The following is a 6382-nucleotide window of genomic DNA, read 5'->3' as shown; positions in this document are numbered from 1 at the left end:
ACACTACCATAAGAAACCAAAAGAGATCTGCAAAAATGAAAGACTATATCATGCTCATGAACAGGAAGACTTGACATTGTGAAAATGTTGACAATACTCAAAGTGATCTATAGATACAGTACAATCCCAATCCAGATTCCACCATTATTATTTAAAGAGATGAAAAAACTATATTGAGAGGAAATAGACTCTGGGTAAGCAAAGCATTACTAAAGAAGATGAACAAAGTACGAGCCTTTTTAATCTCAAAACCTACTACAAAGCCACAGTGGTCAAAACAGCCTGGGACTGGTACAATGAAAGACAAATAGATCAATGGAACAGAAATGAGAATCCAGAAGTAAATCTATCCACCTATGGTCAGCTGATCTTTGACAAACGGCCAAAACACATTAAATGGGGAAAGAGATAGTCTCTTCTACAAATGGTGCTGACAAAACTGGAAACCATTTGTATAGGAATGAAACAAGACCCATATATCACACCATTTACAGAAATGAACTCAACATGGTTAAAAGACCTAAAAACTAGAACTATAAAGATCAACAAGAAAAAAACAGGGACAAATTTAGAGGCTTTGATAGGTGGCATAAATACAGTATCAAACATAACTAAACATACAAACAAAAGGAGACAAAATAGATGACTCGAAACTCCTGAAAATTGGACACTTATGTGCATCTAAAGATTTCACCAAAAGAGTAAAAAGAAAACCCACAGACTGGGAAAATTTTTTTTTTGCAATGACATATCAGACAACGGACTAAGTTTAGAAAACTACAACACCTCTACAAGAAAACCACAAATAATCCAACTTAAAAATGGACAGATGTTGTGAACAGCAACTTCACCAAAGAAGGCATTCAGTGGGCCAACAAACATATGAAAACATACTCATGATCATTAGCCATTGTTGGTGGTAAGTACCATCGAGTGTGTTCTGACTCATAGTGACCCTGTATAGGGTTTCTAGTGGGAGAAAGATGAGACTTTCTGCTCCCTAAAGATTTGCAGCCTCAGAAACCCTATACAGTGTCTCTATGAGTTGGAACTGACTCCCCAGCACATAACCACTACCACCACCTGTTTCTGAGGAACAACTGGTGGGTTTGAACCACACCAGGACTCCATTAGTCATTGGTGGTGGTGGTGGTGTGCCGGGGAGTTGATTCCAACTCATAGCTACCCTGTATAGGGGTTTTCGAGGCTGTACATTTTTACGGGAGCAGAAAGCCTTATCTTTCTCCTGCGGAACAGCTGGTAGTTTCAACCTGCTGACCGTGAGATTAACATCCCAACTCGTAACCACCAGGCTATCAGAACTCCTTCCATTAGCCATTGTTGTTGTTAAGTGACATTGAGTCAGTTCCGACCCATAGCAACCCTGTATAGGGTTTCCACGGAGCAGCTGGTGAACTTAACTGCCATTGTTGCTCTTGTTAGGTGCCATTGAGTTAGTACCGACCCATAGCGACCTTCTGCACAACAGAATGAAACACTGTACAGTCCTGCGCCAACCTCACAATTGTTGCCACGCTTGAGCCTATTGATGCTGCCATTTTGCCAGTCCATCTCGTTGGGGGTCTTCCTTTTATTCTCTGACCCTCCACCTTACCAAACATGATATCCTTCTCCAGCAACTGGTCCCTCCTGACAATGTATCCAAAGTATGAGAGATGAAATTTGTCCATCCTAGACTCCAATTAGAGAGCTGTAAATCAAAATAACAATGAAATAACATCTCACCCTAGCATTAGTAGCAAAATGGTGAAAAACAGAAAACAACAAATGTTGGTGAGTGTGTGGAGAGACTGGGACCCCCCTGCAGTGCTGGTGGGACTGTTCATAGTGTTACAATCACTGTGGATAATGGTATGGTGCTTTCTCAGAAAGTTGGAAACAGAAATACGGTGTGATCTAGCAATCCCTTTACTTGGTTGTTGTTGTTAAGTGCCGTCAAATCAGTTTCGGCTCATGACAAATCTGTATAGGATTTCTGAGGTTCAGCTAGTGGGTTTGAACTGTCTACCTTTCAGTTCAAACTGACCTTGCAGTCCAGTGCTTATCCTATAGTGCCACACCTGTTGCTGTTAAGTGCCATCGAGTCAGCTCTGACTCACTGTGACCCTGTATACAGTTTCCAAGAAGCAGCTGGTGGGTTTGAACCACTGACCTGTGGTTCACAGTCCAATGCTGATTCTACAGTGACACATCAGGTCCACACCTATATATCCTCACACAATAAGAGTTGTGACATAGATACATGTGCACCCATGTTCATCACAGCACTATTCACAATAGCCAAATTATGGAGACAGTCTAAATAAATGCTCATCAACAGAAGAACAGATAAACAAACTTTGGTACACACACACAATGGAATACTATGCAACACGAAGAATAATGATGAATCGTGAACTATCTCAAACATGGATGAACCTGGAGGATATTATGCTACGTGAAATTGTTGTTGTTGTTAGGTGTTGTTGAGTTGGTTCTGACTCATAGTGACCCTGTCTGTATGTTGTTGTTGTTAAGTGTTGTCGAGTTGATTCTGCCTCATAGTGACTCTGTATGGGTTTCTAAGGAGTAGCTGATGAGTTTGAACGGCCTATCTTGTGGTTCAAACCGACCTTGCAGTACAGTGCTTATTCTATAGTGCCACATCAGAAAACCCTATACAAGGAAACCCTATACAGGGTCATTATGATTTGGAATTGACTGGATGGCACTTAAACAACAATCGGCTTTCTGATGAGTGGCTGGTTGGTTTGAACCCCCAACCTTGTTGTTCAAACTGCAATTGTGATCCAGTGCTTCTCCTACAACGCCACACCAGGACTCCACTATTCCGAAAATTCAAGAAAGGGGTTTTGTGCGAAAAGAAACATTCCTTGGTGGTCACCAGGAGTGGGAGGGAAGGGAGAGTAATTCAATGGCTAGGGAGTTGACACGTGTTAACTTGGGTGGCTGGGAAGGCAAAAAAAAAAAAAAAGTGTTAGTCAAGGCAATAAACTTACATTTCTAGTACCATGTGGCTTCTAGTCTGCCCCCACCAAGAGGAATAAGGTCCATGGAGTAAATCAGGATCATTTAGGGGACAGAGAGGGTAAGGAATGGAGGGTCTCCCCAGAGGTTCTCCCCTTTCCTCCTGTGTGGGGCAGAAGGACTATCCTTGGCTTGCTGTCTTCCAGGTGAGATAGAGGAAAAACATTGGTGCCCACAGGACGTGCAGCCTGGGCACAATGAGCCTCACTGGTGTGCACATGCATCTGTCCGTGCTGCCAAGATGTTAGGGCTGAGTGTGCAGGAGTGTGAACGAGATACACTTGGCTGTATCCCACTTGCCTTACTAGGCCTAGCCCTCTTCTGCTTCCTCAGTAGCTCTGCTTTTGTTCACTTCTTACTTGCCTGTGGGTTCCCAGATTCTTTTTACCTATGTTCTGCATCCCCCAGCATTTCTTTCCTCCCTCTTACCACCACCACGAAGCTGAACCAAGAAGCCATCAGAGACCGAATCAAGGCTGCTCCTCACTCAGTAGGTTTCACCACCACTCACACAACACTGATTGCTATTCCTGATCTAAAAATGAACAGATTCTAAAGGCTGGAATCATGGATTCCATTTCTCTGCATCCCAGAAGAAACTGCATTATAAACTCCACATTCTTGAGTTCATTTAGTACCTCACCTTTTCTAACAGTCCTTGGGGGAAACAAAGCCAGGTCCTCTTCTTTAGAGCCAACACTGAGTTTGTCATGCCCAGGCAGACTCAGGTTTGGATCCATGAGTCATTTTCATGTCACGCTTCTTACCCGATGATGGCTTCTAAATATTTCCAGAATTACTCCTCTCAGACAGCTGTTCCATAAGCTCATCTTCCTTTGTCATCCTCTCTTGGAATTCCTGCTTTCTGGTGTGAAGAAGTCTTGTGAGTGGTGGCCTGGACAGCTTGTTGCGAGTCAGACTAGGCAATTAAAGGTTCTTAGGGTCAGATGAGGCTTTGAAATACCTTCTTATATCCCTCCATCCCCCCACTCCACAGCAGAGGTGAGCCTCTAACTCATGCTTGCAGACCCAACTCTGCCTCCAGTTCCTTTGTAGCCCACCATATGTATTATTTGACTCCAATCTGCCCACTCTGGGACCCAAATTCCTAAGAACTGAATACCCAGCACTTAACACTGGAAGACAAAATGTCAATTCTCAGAAGATAAACCTCAGAGTCTTTTGCAACTAGAAAGGAAAAAGAGTTTTCAAAACTACTTTCTGCTTCCTGAAGCTTTAGGATGCCTTCAATTCAGTCTGCTTTTATATTTAGGATCCTATGAATTATACACAGAGCTGGTGGATAGCATCCAAATACTACAAACTGTATTTCCCTCCAGTTCAAGGCTTTCACCACAAGTGACATCATGTCTCTGAAGCAAAAATAGGTTTCTATTAAGGCTAGCTAATGTCTTCTGTCTACCAGATCCTACTTCCTCCTTATGCTCCAGTCTCCTCACCTTTCTAATTGGCTCTCTGACCTCAAAGCTTTTTCTTACTGACTGGAGCCTTTAATAAGCCTCTTTATTAGATGTAGTCTGATTGGTGTTGGGGGTTGGGAGTTCAGCTATGTGGATTACATTTCAGTCTACCCTAGGAGACCTAAAGGAGCTTTGGAAAGCAGGATAGTGGGAATTACAGTGTATGTGATGGTGATAGGATTTTTATACCCAGAGCAGGTCATTCAGAGCTTAGGCACAAGTAGGTAGGTGTGGGGATAATTTATAACTTCTGGTAAAGCCAATTGTGGAGGATGGGGAGGAAAAACAGCCTCCCTAAGCTGTCAGGACAATGTTTGATTGTCCTGTGCTTCATATACATTATCCTATCTGATCTGAAAAGGGCTATGAAAAGTTTCCTAAAGGACACAATTGGGATTCAAGCCCATTGGCCAAGTCCTGGCTTCTGCTACCCTTCTGTGGGCTCCTACTTGAATAAATGACCTTGAATCTAGTGGCTTTCTGATTGCTTCCAGGGAGATGTGATCAGGATGTGGGCTTCCCTTTTCACCCATCTTATTGCTTAACTCAGAGTAACTTTCACAGGTGGTGTTGTCTGTTTCCCTGGTATATGGCACTTGATATTCATTCTTGCCTGGGTTTTGGTGTTTTATAGAGTGTGATTGTAGCTTGGCTATATGGCAGCAGTTGCTGTCTCTTCTTGTGTAACATATGGAGAGAAAGAGTCCTCCAAAGATAGAAGGGGGAGCATATAACAGCAAAATAGCACCAGCGAAATAAAAAAGAGAAAAACCAAAACAAAAAAACAGCAACAACTAAAACTAGATTGAATACTGCAGTCTATAATCACAGAAAAGGGAGAGGAGAGAGAGAAGAAAGAAAGGAAAAAACTCTGTAGCCTAATATGAGTATGACTTTAATGTCCTCTCTTCAGCTTCTTGCTTTCAAAGCTGCCTAAGAGATTTTGGGATGCCAGTGTTGGTTGTTATGCTATACCTCAGGCTTTAATTTAATTTTCAGCCTGTTTTGTTTTTAAACTCTTTCCCTCTCTACAGCCCTATCCTGCCCTTTCCCGTATTAAAAAAAAAAAAAGGTTCAGGGCCTGCTCTTGGGCTGAGTAGCTGTGCCAATACGTGGCAAAAGAACCCATCAGTGGTGCAGGTGGGGGGTGTCCACTCGCTCAGGCTCCCCCTTTAGTCACCAGAATGGAGGTGTGCAAATAGTGAGCACGCCAATGACCAGATACCAAAAAAAAAAAGAAAGAAAATCAGAACAAAGCAAAACTGACAAAGTGTATTGTCCACCTTTGCTCCGTGGCTCCCGCGGCGTTTTTCCATGGTATTTCTGCTCCCCTGCTGGGTCTTGCCATTTGGTCTCACCCAAGGTGTCGGCTCTAGGCCTCCAAGCCTGGCAGATTCAAAAGTACGCTATTTCTTACTTCAGCTTCAAGTTCCAGTAGCTATAAGCCTTCAAATTTTTAAACTATTCCTATCTCTGTTGTTCCGAGTTTTGGAGCTCTGCCCTGGATCTGCTTTGCCTGGGATTCTGTGATATGGCTGACAGCAACCTTCACTGCACCTCCACCCTAGCTACCATCAAGCCCCACCTCCCTCTCCAAGTATTTAGAAACTCAAAAGAATTCTACCTTATGGAAATTATGGGCAAATTTACCACAGTAAGAGAAATCTTTTTGACCCTTCTAGTGTTCTCTATTTAAACAGCTTGGAATTTTTTTTTTTTTTTTAATTGTGGTAGCTAGTCTCCCAAATGAAGCATGCTTTCCAGTGTTCACACCTCTGTAGTCTCTCCTACAGTGAATTTACACTGGTCTTGGACTTGCTTTAACCAATAGAATGCAGCAGCAATGGACAGTT

Source organism: Chrysochloris asiatica, unplaced genomic scaffold (genome assembly GCF_000296735.1).
Source record: "Chrysochloris asiatica unplaced genomic scaffold, ChrAsi1.0 scaffold00009, whole genome shotgun sequence".
Taxonomy (NCBI): domain Eukaryota; kingdom Metazoa; phylum Chordata; class Mammalia; order Afrosoricida; family Chrysochloridae; genus Chrysochloris; species Chrysochloris asiatica.
The sequence above is the reverse complement of the archived record's forward strand: the minus strand, read 5'-3'. Positions refer to the sequence as shown.